This window comes from Amphiprion ocellaris, chromosome 24 (genome assembly GCF_022539595.1).
Source record: "Amphiprion ocellaris isolate individual 3 ecotype Okinawa chromosome 24, ASM2253959v1, whole genome shotgun sequence".
NCBI classification, from domain to species: domain Eukaryota; kingdom Metazoa; phylum Chordata; class Actinopteri; family Pomacentridae; genus Amphiprion; species Amphiprion ocellaris.
The window spans coordinates 8,780,271-8,802,246 of NC_072789.1; the positions used below are offsets into that span (position 1 = coordinate 8,780,271).

The following is a 21,976-nucleotide window of genomic DNA, read 5'->3' on the forward strand; positions in this document are numbered from 1 at the left end:
CGAGAGTGAGAGAAAAAAAATCACTGCAAATGCATCTGCAGGAAAAGGAAGCAAAAGCAAAAAAGGTCAGAGGTCACGGCAACTTGTGACGTTACAGTTTTGGGGCTAAATTCATCAAATTTGACCTCATTTAGTCTAGTCAATGTAGGAAAACAGATCTGACTGAAACTCCTCGCTCAAAACTCACACCTGGATACACCACTGCCCATCTGATATTTATTTATGAGAATATCAACCCTCGGCCGTTGCACATTTTCTACAATCGATGTATTTTCTAGAATGCTTTCTGCTGGTATGGGGTGCGGAGCGGGGAGGCAGAGGGATGCCGTTGCAGAACACGCCTCGGGACTGAAACACAGTTGCATGTACATGTTGTGCATTCAACAACTCAGCCGCCAGGCGTCCCTGATTATTGGCCTAATTTAGATCTGTGAGAGTCACATGACACTGTGGCACATCCAGAGATGAATCTATGCCCAGTCCTGCTCTTGGAGAAAAGGGAAAAAAAAAAACACTCAGCAGCTAGACCAAACCTGTTACAATACCAGGAATATTCATTAGGATCATTTGTGACGCTGAACTCAGGCCTTGATTGGGGAAGATCTGACCGGGATTTTTAATACGAATCATGAATGCAAGTGTGTTTATTTCCAAATACTTACTTGTTTCTCCCAGATTTGCTCATCAGGACTGTAGATGAAGCCTCACTGTGAAAGAAAACAGAGAGGAAGTTTTTTTAAAAAGAAGCCAGTTTTCGCATTTCTACATTTCTGTCCAGATAAACCGATCCTGACAGTAGACTGGGTTTAAGCCGTCACACATCTCCACCAGTGGAAAGGTCAAAGGTCACAGCAGCTCATCCTGATGTGGCTGCAGCCTTCATGCATTTCTGGTTTCAAAGTTGATATTTTACGCCAACAGCTAATACTTTAATTGTTGGCACAAACAAATCTGACAGTTTTCCAAACAAAACAATGATTCAGCTTTTCCCCCCAGAGTTTGATTCTTATCGGAGCACAGAAACTGTTTTGCTCAGCAGAGGAAACTCTAGAGGGAGAGGAACTCGAGGTGGGTTTCTGAATTAGGTTTCATTAAGGATCCATTAAAACACATTTTTTATTATAAGTACAAATAAAATGTACCCTTTTTCTCTACTTTAATCTAAACTAAATGCTACATGAATATAATTACAGCTCATTTTCATACCCTTTATATGAAACATCTTGTAAAAAAAAATGAATTGTGAGTTTTCATTTCTCACATGTCAAAATGTTGTGGCAGCATTTTTTGGCCGTTTCTTTGCTCCTGTTACATTTTTCCTCACTCTGGGTTCATTTTTCACTACAATCTAAAGTCCTGTACCTCTGTGGAAAGAGAACCACCATGAAGAAGGACAAAGAACTCAGAAATGTCTTTAATTTTGCAATTTGAAACCGTTATAAAACCATAAATCATTAAAACAGAAAATAAATGATTTTTTTTATCCTTTTATTTATACAAAAATTGCATTCAACATGTGCAGAGATGCAATACGGCAATGAAAATGGTAACTAAATACTACAGATGTTTAAGGTTGTTGCATTTTTCCAGCTTCAACAAACTTTTTCACTCTACTCTGCACATCAATCAAGACATGTTTCTGTCATGATGTATCTTAATTGGATCATTTGTCCTCAGAAACTGAAAAAAAAGGAATGAACTTGTGCAGCTTTCTTTTTCAAATGCCTGAAGGTGTTACCAATATGGAAAAACAAACTAGTGCCTCTACATATTATAGTTATTTTGCTATTTACATTTTAAATGTGTCTCCTCTCTGCTCTGTCTAAGCACTGCCTGCAGTTCAACCTAAAACTCGCCGAATTTTTGTCACTATTGTTGGTCGCAACTGAAGTTAGTCATAACTTCACGGTTGCATAGAGGAGCATAGAATTTTTTGCTTTTTACAGAATCTGGTTCAAGCATTTGATTTATTTTTGGCAATTTTTTTAAAATGAGAAATCAATTTTAATTTGCTGCCACAATTTTCAGCTTAGATTTGGTTCATTTTTTGAGGTCATGGACGAATAGTTCAAAGATCACATCAAGGTTACTGATAAATGTTGTAGTTTTGGTGATTTTTCAGGATAAAATGCCTTTCAAACTCCCCAGCAGGTCAGAGAACAAACTGTGGAGACACTTGGACGTCTCAATCGACATTCTAACTTTGTTGCGACTTCAAAAACACCACGTTGTTGTTTTTCTGCTCAGCCTGACAGTAACATACAGCAGTTCCACCTCCTGCACTGGGTGGTGAAGCTTCTCTCATGTGTGCATCACGCGCATATGAGGCATAAGAAACTGTCAGACATTAAGTAAGAGGGGATTTTTTATTACCTTTGGGTGCGCATGGTGATGATTCAGATCTAGAGGTCGAGTTGAGTCACTTCAAAAACGCCATATTTCTGTTTTATTAATGAGCGTGGAGAACGACTGAAGCTGTGTGCAAGTTTTAACAGCATACCCTCAGTGGAAGGAGCTGGTGTAAATACAATTAGAACCACTTCATGTGAAAATCAAACAAAGCTGGTTTGACCCGAAAGTGGGTCTAGAAAAAAAAAAAAGAGGCAGAGGAGGGACATTTTGAAAATTTACTTCTACAATTCAAAACAGCTGTCAAGTGGCTGCAGCTCGGCCTCTCGAGTGTGAAACCTTCAGCACGCAGTTTGCGCTTTAGCTGAAAGCGCCTCTTTTTAATTAAAATAACGGTTGTTGTTGGCGTTCAGAAGGAGGGGGTTGAATGCATGACAGAAGTATCCCAGATCACATCTCCTCTCTGCGCTTGTTTGTGGCTCTTCCAGCTCTGCAACATCAAACTCAACATCTCTCGACGGGGTTCGGCTCTCTGATAGCCACCGCAAGAGCCTCGACACCGCAACAGCTCCAGAGATTGACGGACAATTAAAGACCGAGAGGCGAAGGCTCGAGCGTGTGATCTGCGAGAACTCCTCAAACATGCAAAATGAATTTAGTTTACATTTGCCACGAGCAACAGAGAGAGAGTAAGGAGGGGGGGAAATGCTGCTCTTTTTCTGAGCATTTCTGATCTCTCTCAGTCGAACAAGAAAAAGCTTGCGGAGAGAACAAGATCGCTGCATAGCAGATTGCTGCAGAAACAAATGCTCGCACCAAAAAAGTATTGATTTTTTATGTTGTTCTTGTTAGCTGGAGCAGAGGCTTCTACAAATGACCACTTATCCGACTGAGACGCTCACAAAAAAAGACAAACATATCATGCGTTTTTTTGTTTTGTGTTTTTTTTTGCCAGTGGAAAGAGGTCAGATGTTTTGTGGCTTCCAAAAACAACAGACTAGGACAGACAACTGAATAAAAAAAGTTTTTTCAAACACACAAATTATACCTTTTTTTTATCTTGCACTATGCATACACAGAGATATGTTGTTGCCATTTAAACACTAAGGATGAAGCTTATTTCTGTCAAACCACTCTTTCCCCAAAGTCACGACTGCAGTTTTCATGCCGAGTTAATGTTTTACATCATCACTTGCAGTCAAATCTATATGTAAATGTGCACATCGGTTCACGTACATGTTCTGCAGCAAATGACTGTTCAACAGATGTAATTAGGCATGTGTGTTTATCGCCGGACCGGCTGCACATTCAGTCGCAAATTATGAGAAAAGGATTGAAGGAGTTTATAAAGAAAACCTGACATGGAAGTGAAGCTGCGTCAGTGTTGGTTTGGACACATTTCGAACATCGAGCTTTACTCAGAGCTCAATGTTTAGCTGCATTTTTCCAACAACTCCATCTAAAGCTGAAGATAACACAACCAAAACAACAGTCCTGCAATTAATTCTTCCTCCAGTAATGTTAAAATGATCGTTTTTTGTTTAAGAGAGTTTCTGATTTTACTTTATTGTAGTTTGGATGATGTAGCCTGTAATAGTGTGATATTGTAAAGTGTTCTAAGGACAATTTATACATTTAAAGCATTCATACTGTTTGCTTTCTAATGATTAGATTTTATTCTCTTTTTTTATTTAATTTGACACTAAAGAGAGATTGTTTGAGAAGGACAAGCAATAAAAGCCAGAGTCAAGCACAATATATTGTGTTTTTCAGAACTTCAAGTAGTTTCTGGTCATTTCTTTGCTCGTGTCGCATTTTTCTTCACTGTGGGTTCATTTTTCACTGCAATATAAAGTCCTGCATCTTTATAGAAACAGAACAGCCATGACTAGCAGGAGAGAGAACTCAGAAATGTCTTCTGTGACAGTCACAATGACATAAATAATGTATATTTTTCAGAAAAGAAAGTTGCATTTCTTTGATTATTTGCTTCACAAAACAGGAAAAACCTGGAATCCAAATGTAGAACAATTTCCCAAATGCCAGCATTGGAAAAACAATGTGTCTACGAGCCATAAATGCTTGCCTATTTACATTTTTATAATTTTCTACAAACTCTCCTCAAAGATGTTTCACCATGCTGAATGTATCTTCCAACAATTTTTGCCTCTGTTCACTATTTTGGAGCTGTTTTACTTTTCAGGCGTGTTGCATTTTTCTCTTAGATTCTTTGATTTGCTTCCAGACTTGTCTGTATGAACACAGTTTGCAGTATTTCTGAAAAGTCACTAACTTTGTGCCATGTGACCGAGTCGCTGTCGCTTCTCAGCCACTTCGAAGAGCTGAGCAGAATCTGGTGCATTTTCAGTGAGTTTCTTAATGAGACAAGTGATAATTAAGCTTGGATTTAGTTCATTTTTCTGCAAGTCACATTTGATTAACCATCTAAAAGTTGAAACCTTGACAATTCTTCCTGTTTTAATACAAAGATAAGACAAGATTCTGCTTCTGGAATCGAGGTTAAAACCTTGAAAGCGGTCAGTGCTGTTGCTGAACTGTGGCAGAAATGATCCGAGCCTGGTGGAAGCAGACACAAAGAGACAGTGTACAGTGTCTGCAGTCTGATCCACGTCTCTGTTCCAGCTCCACCAAAACAAATCCTGCACATTTACTGTACTTCACAAATAAAACGGTTTTGATTGGGATTCTGATAGATCCCTCAAGAAAACTTTTTTACTCTGAGATGAGGAGGAAAAAAAAAAGAAGACGACTTATCGCTCACAGAAATGAATAATTGACAACATCTCCGATGAATAATTAATCAAACATTTGAATAATTGTTGTAGCTCTAATCTTGACAGACATTTGCATATCAGCGTGCTCTTAATATCTGCATCTGTATATGAGTTCACATCCTCTCAGGACACAGAGATAGAATTAAAAGATTTGACTTACATCTGCAGAAACCTTGTCCAGCTCCCTGAGATTTCGGTCAGATCTCCCGACATGAACCGAGCTGTGATGACGCACTGTGAAGAGGAGGAGAGTTTCTCAACTTACTTTTTATTGATAAGGCTACAAAAACAAGATCTGCAAACACATGTAATACCGCAGCGTCTACATACGCACACACAAATACATGGCTAAACTTCTGTCTTTCAACAAGACAGGATGAAGATGTGAGGGATTTTGCAGCAGATTAAAGGGAAATTCTCACTATTTATTAACCCACATCGAGCAGCTCTCCATGGATACACATTTTGAGGACATGCAACTACACTCTTTTTCGTAGTATTTTCTAATTTATAACTGAAATTTGGAGTGTAGACATATTGATTATCAAAGCAAAAATGATTCAGTGTAACAGAAAAAGTTTGCTGGAAATAAAATGGACTTAAATATGCATTTAAAGCCGGAAATTTTCCCTCATCTGTTGGGTGAAATGTAGTAATTTGATCAATTTTGTACCAAACATTTGTTGGAGTTTGGTGATGAACATTTTTAGTAAATGATGCATTCAGTTTATATTTGTTCCAGTACAGTTTTCTGCAATAAAAAGTTGGACCGAATCCAGAATACCCTGATAATCCGAAGGTAGGACAAACTTACAACCATTATTTTTGCTTTATCGAACGCATTAATAAATAGGAGGGACTGTAACGTGCCTTCAGACACTCGCTTTGGATGCTATTAGCCAATTAAATGGCTGTAATCAGTTGTTATGGCTCCCATAATGATGCTTCAGAATGAGCAAGCTACATTTAGCAGGAGGCCAGAAGGTGCAGGATCATCCAGTCTGCTAACACATAAACACAAAGTGACCCAGATTACACAGATGCCCTTTTAGATATCAGGTTAGTGTCAGGTTTCGGCTTGTCTAGCGGTGAAAAAGCAGGTTTATTCGGATACTTTTAACCAAAATCAATATCTTTTCCTAATCCTAATCAGGTAGTTTTTGTGGCTAAACATAACAGAGGTGAAAGAAAACAAAAAGTCCAAAAACGACTCCCAAACTGGACCAAATGGAGGTGAAGAAGGATCCCTGTGGTACACAATTTTAACGTGTAATAGCTGGATTGGATATATAGTATTTCAATTAGTCCTGGTTAAATTTTGGATGCTCAGATCATCATTCTATCCAGGATAAAAGATGTCATTTGTCATCCATGTGTATGAAATTTCTTATCACCCATCTGCATTTCAGTTCTGACTAGTCACAACTCGAGTTCAAGATATCATTTCGAAACTGTCCTTTTCAGATTAAAATAGGTTTTATCCAGTTAGAATGACGTTGTAGATAGCTCAAACTGGAATTCTCCCCGGCCTAAATGTCATTACAGATATCCTGAAGTAGAGTTTTGACTAGACAAAATGGTACTGAAGATATCTGGACAGACTATGACACTGTAACTCTAACTGTACTGGCATTCCTACATAGAATGAAACTGAAGAAATGATACCAATGTTTGCCATTCAATCAATGCACTGGAAGAAACACTGTATATGAAAACATAACAACCAGCATCATTTGTGTATTTCCTGCCTGGAAGTGGTTTAATTGCAGCTTCTATTGTGTTCCCTGGCAACTTTTCCCACAAAAGTCCACAACTTGTTCGCTTTTTCTAGCACCACATAGAAGCTGTTTTGTTTGGTTTAAAGTAATGAAACACTTGCTGGAGTTTCAGGAAAGACTGTGGTTTTAGCTAAATATTGAAAGCTTCCTGTCAAAATCGTTTTGAGTTGCCTCAGCAAACCAAGAAAAACTGAAATCATGCTTTTTGTTGTTGTTGCTGCAGGCAGATATGAATGTGGGGTTTGATAAAAAGTGAAATCTGCAACACTAAAAGAATATGGTTTGGGCTCAACACAAAAATACTGAGTTACATCAACTTCTTTCACAATAATAGACTTTGTTAATCACCACATACTTAATTAGTACCATAAGTTTAGGTTTTTAAGCTAATTATTCATAGAAAATGTGTTTTTTATGTACTTAACTACTAGAATTATGAACACAAGTTTTTAAGTCGGAAAATAAAAAATAAATAAATAAAAATCCAGTTACTTCAGTGTTAAGGTAAACCAGTTTCATTAAGTTTCCTCAAGTTGAATTTAGTTCTAAACCAACTAATGCAGAAATCTGAGTTTAAATTACACAACATATTACAACTATCAACATTATGTATCAAGACAACCCATCAAAATAAAGTTTGGGCTCAACAACAACAACAAAAAGCAGCAGCCATGCAACAACTTCCATCAGTCTTTAGTTAATGAAATTATGTTCATCCAACAAACTAGATTCAGTTGAGAGAATTAAGTTTTCCTCCACAATCAAAGACTGTCAATCACCACATACTTAATCATTAGAAGCCTAAGCGTCTAGTTTTTAAGGTCAATTATTCATAAAAAAGTAAGTTTTTCCAACTAGTATTTCCACGTCATTTTAAATATACTTTTAAAAAGTTTTATGTACCTAATTACTCGAATTACAAAGTTTTTAAGTTGGAAAAAAAATGAATTCCAGTTGCTTCAATGTTAAAGTAAACCAGATTCATTAAGTTTCCTCAACTTGAATATAGTTGTGAACCAACCAATGCAGAAATTTGAGTTTAAATTACACAAAATATTAAGTTGATGCAACTACTAACATTTATGTGTCCAGACAACCCATCAAAATAATAAAGAAATGCAGCAGTTTGCATCAGTCCAGTAAAACAAACTCATCTCCCAGACTTCGCCGTCCAAACTTCATCCCTCCATGCATCGAACATGACTAAAACAAGTCTATTTCTGCCCAGAGGATCACGAACTATAAACCAGACGACGGCAAATGAATGTTTTTTTTTCCACCGACTGTCGTAGAACTTTGCAGAGAAGTCAGCTTTGAACCCTTGGCCCTTTTTTCGATAAGGCGCCAAAGTTTTTTGCAGTTTGCTCGTTTGCAGTTTCAAATGTTTGCATTATTTTTCAGCGCCGCCTCAGACAAACACATCTGTTTCATCCTACCGCTAAAGTTTATGGCCCTGTAGGACTCGGAGGAAAAGTCACGGTCGGCTGGATGCGCCGTATGTTCCTCCACCGCTCATTTCAGACATCCTCTCCTCGCATTGTCGTCCGGCGCGTTTGTTATCTCAAAGGATTTCGGGGAATGTTGATATAAGCTGGCGCAGGAAACAAATGAGAGCTGCTTCTATCTTCCCATCCTCTGCGAGTGAAGCGATCACTCTCACCTCTCACTCCTGACCGTTTGTCTTTGCAGCCGGCTGGAGGAGTGCGTGTCGGGAGGGGAGTCGATGATTCGTCTTTTGATCCCGGTGAGCTTGTTGTCAAAAGCCGCCCGGATTGAAGAGACTGTTGGCCACAATTGACTGTGACAATTAGGGCACGATCGCAGTCCCCGAGTGGAGCACTTAAAGGCTAATTTACATGTCACTTTGCCGAATTAAAAAAAAAAAGAGAAAAAGATTCTGCTTTGCTCACCCTTCCTACCGCCTCCTTTTTTCTGTCTATCAACTCTTTTTTTTTTTTATTCCTCCATGCCTTGTAAACTGTAATTTGTACACTGCTTAGGGGGAACCAGGCAGAAGAGAGGCAACCGGCATTTCCATTTGAAAAGAGGCAATCACCAGGCCACTGCTGAGCCTATTGTCCGGTGGTGGAGGTGGGGGGGCGGCGGCAATTTACAGCCAGTGAAGTTAACCTACTGGTGAGGTACATGACACACCAGGTTCACAGCCGCATGTATGTAGATCCGCTGCTGTTTGCTGATACGCTCGCTGGATATTGTTCTTTTAGCAAAAAGCCTGGTTGTCAGTCAGGTTGGTTCCTCGTCGCTCCTCATGACGCCTGAATGCAAAAACTGTCCCCATGTGGTCTTGAACTCAACTCACTGTATTTTAAAATACCAGAAACATAAAACACGGGGAAAAAAGAGTTGGAAACAAGTCATTCCCCTTTTTTTTTGTCAATTTTGTCACCGGACAGCTTGAAAAATGGCCGACACCAGCTGACGTGACAGAGTATAATTCGAATTAAAAACAATTCCCGAAGACTTGCCTCCACTTTTCTTTTTATACGTTTTGGTACAACTGATTTTGTCTCCAGCTTCTTTCCTCCATTTATTGTGACCATGCACTTTATTCACATTGAAACACGACCGAAACGAGCCTAATTCACATTTTCTTTTTGTAATTCTTGGCACATCTCAAAAATTTGCATAAAATTTGCTCTACAGTTACATAGAAACACAGGTATTGGTTATTTTAATCCATCTGTAGGTAAAATTAAAAACTGTCAAAGCAACAATCTATGATGGAAATGCTGTCAAATGTAGATATTGGTCGGTGACTACCACAGCCCTTAAATAAGCAGATTTTGAGGCCAGATAGATACCAAATAAATGCAGGAATTCTAATGAATTTCTTTACTGAATTGGAATTCAGATGTCACAAACTGAGAAATTAGCTACAGAGACTAAAACTGTTTTAATACCAGGCTGTAAACAGGTTAATTTCTGCTGTGAAGTTGGACATTTTAACATGGAGGTCTATGGGTGTCGACTGGCTTCTACAACCTGCCCCAAGTGGACATTTGAGGAACTGCAGTTTTTGGTCAATTCTTTTTTCAGCCCTGGAGGATTCCATTTGGTCTTTATACTATTTAAATGTCCAATAAAATTGAGAATACTAAAAGAATCTTAAAATTTCAATACTTTTTCAATCAACATCGCAAATGTGGACTTACTTTAGCAACTATTACTATCACTTCTAGCAAAACACCTCTCTAGAAACAGAAACATGTCCATAATATTCAACTTCATAATCAGGTCACCAAACAGATGACCATACAGTGTAATCAAACTGACATCCATTCTGCACCTGCCGTCATATTGCAGTTGTTATTTACTTTTTTTATTTTTTTAAGTTGGATCAGAAATAACTTGTGAGGAAGAACTGGACTTTCTTCTAGCAGTCATCGCAGTTTCATTTTTTTAATATCTCAAGAGAAACACTCAAGTTTTTGATTGTTTTCTGCACGTAAGAATCTCTAAATTCAAACTTCTGGAAGTAGCTGCTTTGTTTTGTACCTACATTGTTTAAATATGTGGCTAAAAGTTTTGAAATTTGAAGGAGCAGCCAGAGAATTGATCATCCAAACAGCTCGGTAAACAACCCGAAATGTTGACGAAATTCACTTTTCACTGAATTTTTGTGCAAACGCTTTCGAAAGTTGGCTAATGCAGCCTCAAAGACATCACATTCAGTTGCAGAATGACATCTTTGATGAAGTTATTGTCAGTTATCGCCCTTAAAATCCCATATCGGCTCAGACAAACACCCCTTCCCTCAGTTCTTCCTCATGGCTGAACTTTCTTTTCTTCTGCTCTGACAGGCTGTTTGTGACAGGTGCAGAGTGTGTGTGTGCATGGAAATGTGTGTGTTTGGGTGTGTGAAAGGACTCCCTCCCATCATCCATCTCTTTCTCACACACACACACGGAGACTCACAAACACAACACACTCCTGCTGTCCTTTCAAAGAGAACATAGAGGGGACAGAGTGTGTACAGAAACAGCAGGTTGATGGGATAATGCCCATCATCTGTTGCACCGTGTCATTTCTGCGCTGCCATAACCTGCTTTTGTAACCGTCCTGCACACACACACACACACACACACACAGTCGCACACACACAGAAATGCGCACAAACGGCTGCACATACAATAGCAACACAATAAAAAAAAAAAAAGAAGCGAACTGAATGGAGTTAAATGGGAAGAAATCCAACGTGGGAAACGCATAAAAGCGGGAGATACTGCAGAGAAAACACGTGTGTGCATGCAAAGGTGTGCGTGCATGTGAGCGTGCACGTGCAGGAGTACGTCAGCCCAGCCGGGGATTGTCGTGCAGCTCAGCCCGCTCACAATAATCACGGAATAAACTCCCTCCTCTGCTGTGAATGACCTAATCCAGATTTGATGGTCATTATATCAGGCCTGTTTCATTATGCTGTAAACATACAGCACAGATAATCTTAATCTCTGTAATGCCACTGTAAACGAGAATAGCACTGCTGTCGCGCTAAACCCACCTCTGCTTGTCCCGTTATTGTTTCCTGGCGACAATTCAAACTTTTGTGGTTCGCTTTCTTGTATTTCAGGAACATTTACCGCCCTTGAATCCTTGAAAACATACTTTTTTTTCAGACACTCCAGTTACTGATATGAGTATCAGGTTGAATGTAGGTTACTAATCCCTGCGATTGAGCCTTTAATTAATTGCACAGTTTTGTAATAAGGCTGGGAGGATTAGCGTGTGGCCAGGTGGGCAGATTTAAACCTCACTGGGCCGGACACATGTTGAGACTGAGGGGAAGCCATCATCCCGAACAAAGAGGGATTTTTTGTTGTTTTTTTTTTTTTTTAAATTCCGTGGATAAACTCCAAATGTCTGCGTACAAGCAACAAAAACGGTTCTAAACAGTGCGTTTACGCTCGAATGGAAGCTTCAACAATCCACGAGTTGCTGCCAACTTCGCAAAAATCCTCCAAAGGCTCCACACAGGACCTTCATAAACAAATAAAATCCTCTCCATAGAACCAGGTCGCAATGATTTTGGGTGGACTTTACAAAATCACCAAAATGACGTCACTTTAGAGCAGCTAGAAACCCTAAAAATAGACAGAATTCAGCTGTTTTGAACTTTCTTGAGTTCTTGAACTACCTACCTTTTTTTAAATATGTTCTATTAACAATTTTCCCAATATACACCGTTTGCCACTTTCTAGAACTGATGTAATGTTTTTTCCCCCTTTCTCATGTTGGTAACCCCTATTTACACTTAGAAAAATGCTGCATTTATTGTGTTCCAGGTTTTTCCAACTTTCGTTCAGTAAATAATTAAAGAAGTTCAGCTAATTTATAGCATTAAAACTGCGCCACAAGCCGTTAAAAGTGCCGTTATCTTCTGTTAGGGATGCACATAGAAGAATATTCTTACCGAAACCATCCTGGGTGTCATAGGAGCTCTTCTTTAGCATTCCTGGTCCAAAAGAGAAAGTTTCATGCTTCTCTTTCGGGAAGTTCTCCAGCTGGTCTCCTAAAAGAAAACAAACAGGACTCTTAGTTTCCACTTTGCACCTCAGTAAAATAAAGTTCAGTTATCTTACACGCTCTAGATTCTTCCAAAACTGTTTCATCTATTGTGTGCTCTATAACCCTCTGAACCACAAGCAGTTTGTTTATTTGCTCCTGTCACATTTTTCCTCACTGTGGGCTCATTTTTCATTGCAGTATAAAGTCCTGCAGCTCTGTGGAAATAGAACAACCACGAAGAAGGAGAGAGAATTGTTGCCTGTGCAGAATGACACAGTTAGAATGATAGAAATCTGAAAAAAAAGAAAAAAAAAGAAAAATGAAAGTTGAATTTCTTTCATTATTTTACAAAACTTGAAAAAATCGGGAATCCCCATGCACTATGTTTTTTGGTACCCACAAGTGTTGCCAATCATAGATATGTCACAATTTACATTTTCAATTTGTTTACACTCTTCATATCTTATCTGCTAAACACAGCCTGCAGTTCAACTGAAAAGTGTCTAAATTTTTGTCACACGACCGTTGGTCCCAGTTGAGTCACCAATGGCTTCACAGTTGCACCAAAAAGCTCAGAATTTTTTGTTTTTTTTACAGAATCTGGTTAATGCAAACCAATGATTTTTGGGAAATTTTTAAACGAGACTCTTTGAATAAAGTGTGGAGTTTCCCGATTAAAGACAACACAGCTGAGTAGTTCAAGGACCTTTGAAAAGTTGAAAATCTGTGGATTCTTTGTTTTTACACTTTCTACTCTGATGGTGTGATTTTGGTTATTTAAAAAAAAACACTTCTCAAACATGCTGGAAGGTTTTGGGGTTAATTAAAACTTAAAATTGAGCAAAAAAATCCTGTTTCTAGCACAACGAGAAGCAGCAGCGGTAGTAGCAGGAGTAGTAGTATTCCTAACCCATCTAAACTCCACAGAGGGGAAACACACATGCTGTTTGTATCACACACACACTAACCGCCACACTGAACACATCCCAGCACATTTACCTGTGTTTTATTTCCTTTCCATCCGGAGCTGTGGAGATGTGAAGCGACCCGCCGAGCGTCTCCACAGGAGCAAAGGAAGCAGATATTACTGAGAGACATGACTGATTTATCCCACATCCCACACACACCGACGGCGCAGAGCTGCAGCACAGACAGACGAGGAAGAAGCAGAAGAGGAGATGCAGTGATGCCCAGACAATTTAAATTTCAGCACAATAAATAGTGAGCGAGTTGCCAAATAAACTGCGGAGGGCTGGCAAATAAATAACAATGGAGGCTGGGCACAATTCACCTGATGAGCAGCGCACAAACACCTCAGAACAGCGATTCAACCTCGTAGAAATGCATCCGCTGACCTGCCTTCTAAACGTTTCAGAAGCTATTTGCATTTTCTGTTTAAAATCTCAAGAAATAAGCTAATTTTCTGACATTATAGATCAATTTACATCCATGCGACATACAGCGCTAGAGCCGAGATGTGTTTAGCCTAGCTTAGCATAAAATGGGTGGAAAGAGTTCACTATGGTTGCTAATTAATGCAGGGTAGAGTACTGATTTTCAAACATACTCACATGATCTTTTCTTCATTTTGTGTGTATGAGAAAACTACAGGAAAAAAACTAAGCTATTATTACATTATACTGCTATTGATCAAGCTGCATTTTTCAATCCCTTTTCTAAGGAGCCCATGCAAAAATGACTTGCACGTGTTAATTTTGTATGTTTCGATCATATCATGAGTTCATTCAGAATTTTTACACATTCATTTGCCAATACTAATAGCAACAACAGTCAAAATTGTAGTGACATTAAATTCTGATGTGTCTCCTCTTGGAGTTTTAACTTTCACATTCTCCAAATCTTTTTTCTTAAAAAACTTACAATTCTATACAACTGAAGTGTATTCCTAGTCTGAAAAAAATAATTTTCTAAATATTTCCACTCTGAAAGAGCCACAATAAGGATAGAGGACTGTCACCCAGAAGACATGAGCTTCATTTTAATTCTTTGTTTACATGCTATCTGGTTAGGTTTATTGTTAAAATAGCTCAGTTTTTGGTCAGAATACATCAGTTTTACTACATATTTGAATTCCAACCCTGTCTGATATATGACTGACTAAAAAGGAACAGTTCAAAAACAATACAATAAATTGTAAATATGTGTGGATAAGAATTTAATTTGTGACACAAACAAGCATATTCTGGGAGAAAATACAATTTTCTGTGAATGAAAACGTAACTGTGATGCAGTTTAGCTTCATAGAAATGACATTTTTAGGAGACAAGGTGGATCTGCACCCGTTTAGGGAGGAAACAAAGTAAAAATTGATACTCAAAGTATTCATCCATGTTTCATTGCTCTATCAAATAAACAAAAGACGTACTATGAGTGTAAGTAAAAACAAACACCACAGTGAACAAATACAAAAAAGAGCACTCATCATGCAGGATAGTACATATTCTATTAATTTAATATTATTACTGATGCATTAATGTGTCTATCACTTTGTTGTTGCAGCTGGTAATGGTGCAACTAATTCTGATTACTTTATACCCTGCCGATAATTTAATCATTAACACATATTTCCAACTACATCATGATTAACATCCACATATTTCTTCCTTACAGCTTATTTAGGAAATAAACAATACGGATAATAAATCTAACTCCGACAAAAAGGCTCGGATATGATTTTTACTTTCACGCCAGTCATCACTTTCTAAGAAGAGGTGTTAATTTTGTTAAATAGTGGATGTCTCATTTTGGAATGAAACTCCTCATTTATCTCCAAATGTCAATTAAATTCAAATATAATCAAATATATCTCGATGAATAAAACATTGTGGGTAGCACGTTGGATGAGCTTTCACTGCTCACAGTGTTTTGGGTTTCTCTCTCATTAGAGGCAGCCTTCAGCATTATAGCAACTCTGTCTCTCCTTCCTCGTCCACACACGTCTGATTTTTTAAAAATTTTTATTTTATTTTAGCCAGCCAATGGTTTCACAGCACATTTAAAGGTTTGATCTTCTGCTAGCGATACGATGGTGCAGTGTGGTCGAGCCACCTGCTGCACGGTGTATAGGAAAACCATAGGAGCAGACCGAGGAGCACTTCAACCTCAATAAACAGCTGCTGGGTGACATCAGAGACTCAGAGACTACTTTATTTGCCCAAAGAAGCAGGTGAGCTGCAGCTTTATTCCCAACGCCACTTTTGGAGGAAAAATATGGATCCTCGTGGTGGACTTGCTCAAAGTTTTCACGAATACCACAACGAAAACGCCATATTTTAAAGTTCTCTGTTATCTACTTTGCTGAAAACTGAACCAGTTACATCTACGTCCAAGGTTCTACACGGCGCTATTGTACCATGGATTGAAAAGCAGTAAAAGGTTTAAAAAGAATCCCAAAATCTTTGTCTTTACCTCAGCGTATATATACAAAAAAGCACTAGTTCAAGTTTTTTTTTGTGCTAGAATACATTATACAAAAAGAAAAAGGTAAAAGGATGATAGTATTCCATCAGCTAGGGTGCAAAATATACTGTACAATATCAGAATACAGTCATTTCTATTACTGAAATACATTTTTAGTCTTAATTTTACATGAGATCGTGTGGATTGTGCTTTATTGTTGAATGAAGGATATTTACGTGTGAAAACAATGAAATCGCTATAATATGTATTAATATGGGTAATATATTAGATACATAAATACACAGGTAAACAGTTAAAGTGATAGAAATCATTATAGCTATCATTTTTTGACAGCACCACAAAATGGCATGTAAAAAGCCTAAATTGTGCAGACATGAGAAGCAACATGTACTTGAGATTGAGTGCTATGTGCGCGATAATATGTTAGCAAACTCGCTAAATGTCGACAATCTTTCCTCAGAATAACAGACTCAACTTTGAAGATGAAGGTTTGAGTTAGTCTGACTCGCATGATGGTGACTTTGGGTATAAGCCTGCTATTCATTAAGTATTTCACAAGGTTTTCCTCCCCCTAAAAAGGCCCTTTGCTACAGGAACCAACAACGACCTCTGAGCAGCAACTTGCACACTAAAAATGTGAAGTATTTCTGGAGATTTTTGCCATTTATATGCCGTCCTGCATGCAAATGTTCCACCAACACATTTCAACTGGGGACACCAGCGCTGCTTCCTGGGCTGAGCTCCGCCCAACACAACTGTGATTGGTTTAAAGAAATACAAACAGTGTTTTTCCCCATATCAGAATGACAATGAGGTGCTGTCAGACCATTCTCCAGCACTGACACAGCACTGTTAGACAAGGTTAGAGTTAGAAAATGAAAACAAATGTGGTTTAACTTTTGTTTACGGCTAAATTACAAGATCTGTTATCTAAAACACAAACTTTAACCGAATAAAAGGAGTTTGGAATTAAACTGGTCACACTTTTACCATCTTATTTAACTGCCAATCATCTAATGATGATATGTGTTTACGACCTCATGCGCACAGATTTAAAGATTTCAAGAGATCTGTTCTGGATGTGTTCAGTCTCTCAGAGACAGTTGTTTTCTTGTCTATGTCTGTTGAAGGGGTACTTCATAAAAGTACAGTCTCATTGGTAAATATTAAAATCCTGTAATAAAACACCCCTAAAGCCGAAAACTAAACACAAAGCCTCCTGCAAACCCGACAGCAGGGGTTTCGGTGCGGCGCTCCAATCAAGTTTTGTCGCCTATTTTTGGGGGCAAATGAGAGAGGGAGGGGGGCGGAAGAAGAGGGCGGAGCGTTTGCAGATTGGTAGGGTTGTTGGGGTCCGTCTTTACAGAATTGTCTATCAATAGGTGCAGCCAGTGTCAGTAGTCCTTCTCATCAAACCAGGGCCTGACAAAGAGGCGGCGGCGCATGGGAAAGGGGCAGCAAGGTGAAACTAATGCCATGGATGTTTGATTCATCAGGGCCTCATTGTTGGCGGCCACGGCTGATTGTGAAGGTTCAGTCAAGCAAAAGGGGTGCGGAGTAATCAGTCGGATTTATGGTGCCGAGGGCCTCGGATAGAGGCAAAAAAAAAAAAAAAAAAAAGCCAGATAGAAGCTGTTTGCAGTGCAGCCGGAACAGGTCTGAAACACATGTACCTCATATGCAGAAAAACACTTTTAAGATGCAATTTATTTAAGCTTCCTGCTGCATTTACACCTGAAATAATAAAGACAAATAAACAGAAACATAAAAAAAAACTTCGCTGAATGTGAAGTCTCTGATTCTTCCATAAATCAATCACACCTGGAATCCACTTAATGTCAACACATCTTGGGCAAGAAACGCGCATTTAGAGTCAGGTGAAAACAGATGAAACAAAAATATGTTGGAAATAGATGAGTCCTGCATTAGGGTGAAGCTGTCAAGCAGAGCTAACTTGCTACATTCAAGTCAGGTAGCAAAGGGTTGCATTGTCTCGTTAACAGTGGTAGAAGATGCATTTAGATCTTTTAGCACACAAATATCCAAGTTTCAACCCAAATGTAGTGTAAAATTTGACAAAATTTCATTAAAATCTGCTAAATTAGTACAATTTTAAGCAGCGGAACAGTTCAGGGACAGTAGGAAAGTTGACATTGTCTCTGTTTTTACAGTTTCTGGCTCTGATAAATGGTGTAATTTAGGTGATTTTTTTTTAAAAGACAGCATGCCTTTCAAACCTGAGTGCAGGTTTTGGGGTTCAGAGGGTTAAGACTCCCCAACGCCCTTTTTTTTTTTTTTTTTTTTTTTTACATATACGAGGAATTCTGGTTTCAACCTACCTGCACTAAAGTTACTGATACTTTAATCTGTTATTTTTTCAGTTGGGATATTTTAACACAGTTTTATGCAATGCTCTTTGAATTGCTTTAGTGTATTTCACTGATACACCAACTCATAACTTAAAAACTTTCCTGCATGTTTCCACTTTTTTTTTTCCAAAACGCTGATGCATTTATGCGTTACAAACTGTGCTAATTAGAGCGTTAATGAGCAACAAGGCACCTAATAAAAGTCTAAATCACTGATATAGCTGCAAAATAACTGCAAAATGAGTCAAAGGAAGAAAATTAACCTCTGGAATGTAGCACAAAAGTGAAAATACTCAAGTAAATTCAGGACACAGTACTGTGCTAAAATAAAACCTGTGCACAAACGTCAAAACCAGGAGCTGAAGTCAAAATTCCTCCATCACTGTCGAACGCACTTTCCTCGTTTTTCATCATCCCTTTTGTTTCCTCCCTCCATCTTAACTCCCTTCCTCTTCCCTCCATCCCTTCTTGATCCGCCGCCGTCTCCTTCTCCTTCCTCCCTCCATCCGTCCACCTTTCTGATTGGTCGTCACAGAAGGAAGACAGATGTAGGGCGAACAGCAGCTAAGCCGTTGTACTCTTAAGCCTAATGTGGAAGTTTTATATGCAAAGAGGTGAAGCAGGGAGGAGGGGAGGGAGGAGGATGGAGTTTGAACTGATTAGGATAATTCCTGCTTTTAATACAGCTGTCCCTCCAGCTTAAGGTAAACCAAATGTTGCCATCGGAGATTAGTGTACCTTGCCTGGTTATTAGCGACCCCCCCATCCCCGCACACATGCACGTCAGAAACGCCGCTAAAGCCGGCATTAATTTGAGAAAAGAGAGAGGCGGGAAGGACAAGAGGAGGAGGGAGGGAGGAAGGAAAAGTGGTGCAACTCGATCTTGCTCTGCACCTGTTGTGTGCTCGGCTGGAGGATTGTGTGTGTTCTTGCTTTTTGTGGCCTCAGAACATCCTCGGGGGAATTTTACCGACGGTAAGTGATGACATTTTGGCTCATTCTCACCTCAGGAGGTCCAGTTACAGAATGATTACGATCAATTACGTTCCCCACGAATATAAACCATTATTATTATTTTAATTCTTGTTCTTCTGTTTTAAAGCACATTTATCTTCTTTATAGTTTATTTTTTTTATTTAGTGTAAAGTGTAAATTAAGTGCTTTTCTTAAAAAAATACATATTTTATTTTTTTTTACCTGTAATTGAACAAACAAGGACAGGAAATTATTTTGAAATTTAAAAAATAGTTAAAATATCTTAATTTTATGTTTAAAAAAAAGAGCAAAACAAAAAAACCCTATTTTTGCCTATTTTTCATGTGCAAGAAAAAAGTGTTTAAAAACAGATTTAAACATTATTTAGGATTTTTTTAAGGGCTAACGTATAAATTAATCTTTGTTTCTGTGATTTTACTAGATATTTGTAATTGAGTAAAGCAAGGAAAGACTGTAAAATAAAAGTAAATTGTAAAAATGTTGTAAAAATACTGTGGAAAAATTGTCAAAATACATTTTACAGTGCACTACAAAAATATTTGGTAGAAAAAAATGAAGATCTCGTAGAAAGGGGGCATGAAAAAACATGTCAAAAACTGTTGGATGTGGATATATTATCTAGTTTTGGACCATTTTTAACAGGTAACTTTTTCTTCCACATTAATTTTACTTACATCGTTGCATTTAAGTAAAATAAGACAATTTGTTAAAAAAAATACAGTGAGAAACTGCTGCATTACTGTACAAAAAAAGAAAAAAAAAGAAAGAATATCTGTAGATTTGGAAAAAAAAATACAAAATACAGATTTCTGATGTGGACATTATTTACAGTTTTGACAGTTTTTTTAAATACTCCATTGCATTTTTCTGGGATTTTACTAGTTATTTGTTATTTAACAAACGGCGAAAAATCTGTAAAAATACAAGTTCTTCACATAAAGTACATGGAGAACCATCCCTTAAATTAAGAGGCTCAACATAAGTTGTTAAATTAAACACATTGCTACTCTGTAATCTGAGCTAACTTGGTAGCGAAACCCACATCTTGGAAAATGACAAAGTAATCTTTGTTTAGAGGTAAATCTGGGAAATATGATCCAGGATTCACAATAAAATCATCAAAAAGAAGACAAACGAAGATGCTGTCAAAAGGAGAAGCCAAAAACTGTAAAATGAGGCTCCAAAAGCAAACAAAATCCATGTGAGAGTGTCTCAGTGTGTATATACCTGTACATCTGCTCGGACCCATCAGTCGACAGGCTCTCAACCAATCCAGCCAGTTGCTTTAATGCCTCCACAGCCTGAGGAGAACAAAACACACACTCACTTTCTCACACTTGGCACCTCATGTCAAATATTATGTCACCCACTCGGAGCCACAGCCGCGAACGCAAACATGAGTAAGTGAACGCAGCAGACTTGGCTCGGGAGTTTTATTTGAAATCCCTTTCACTACTTAAGCTGCTCGGCAGAGTTCAGCCGTGGAAAATTAAACTGTCTCAGTCCAGAACAGCAGAGCAGCGGCGACAATAATGTGTTTCACACCAGCACAAAAAGTCAAAAACTGGGACAAAACTGAGCTGAAAAGTCGACACAATTTCAACACTTTTAAATGGGTAATTTCCAGAGTCATGTAATGGAAATTAGTGTAATATTTTGTCATACTCTAAATCCTGAAACTCAGCTAGTTTAAAAAGCATCCTGTCTTCCAAGGAACTGCCAAAACTACACCATTTATCAAAGACAAAAATTGTAAGTAAAAGAGACAAAAATTACTATTACTACTTATTCTAACTTTGTTTTAAAATTTGATGAAAATTTAACTGCATGCTCTAATTAGATTCCGTAAAAAACAAATAATTATGTGCTTCCCAACACAGCTGCTAAGCTACTAGTTGGACATTTCAATTCAATTCAATTCAATTCAATTCAATTCAATTCAATTCAATTCAATTTTATTTATATAGCGCCAATTACAGTCAAATTGTCTCGAGACGCTTTACAGAACCCATATGCCTGAACCCCCAGAGCAAGCCAAAACGCAACAGTGGCAGGAAAACACCCTTTTAACAGGGAAAAAAACCTCGAGCAGAACCTGGCTCTAATGTGGGGGGACCCATCTGCTGCTGGCCGGTCGGGTTGAGAGGGACAGAAGAAGTAGAGAGGTAGGGATAGAGGTAGAGATAGAGGGATACAGATAGAGGGGTAGAGATAGAGAGGTGGGGGGGGGGACACAAGGACCATAAAACACACAGTATAATACATGCATGATAAGACAGATGATACCTGCAAAGTACAACTAACATGGAAACTAATTATAGTTTACTGCTATGGTGTATGGCTCTGGCATTAAATATACTACATATATAGCTGGTGGTAAATTCAAAAATATGTAGACGAGCAAATCAAGTATAGTAAGGACAATGCAGAGTAGATCGGTGGAAATGGGCAGCTGGAGGTGGGAGAACAACCACACATCTGAAGCATCCAGCTCTGGGACCAGGGACACTCGGAGAAAGGACACAGAAAGAAACAGAGTGAGTGTAATGCAATAATGGTATATGTAGTAAATACATAGGTAGTTAGAGAAGGGCTCAGTGCATCAAGAGAGGTCCTCCAGCAGCCTAAGCCTATAGCAGCAGAACTAGGGGCAAACTGAAGGGACGTCAAGAGGGGAAGTCAGTTGTGCAAATGAAAACACCAGCTCACCCCGTCAGGGTCCCCC

At 38.4% G+C, this 21,976-nt stretch overlaps 1 long non-coding RNA gene across 1 annotated transcript; it reads right to left on the bottom strand.

Moving 5' to 3' along the window:
- Positions 1-659: 659 nt before the first annotated feature.
- Positions 660-20,856, bottom strand: LOC118469565 (uncharacterized). The gene is made up of 5 exons (XR_004846470.2): positions 20,479-20,856; positions 13,445-13,585; positions 12,351-12,449; positions 5,305-5,378; positions 660-707 (listed from the first exon to the last, which is right to left on the bottom strand). It is a non-coding gene; the product is annotated as an uncharacterized LOC118469565 (long non-coding RNA).
- Positions 20,857-21,976: the final 1,120 nt, after the last annotated feature.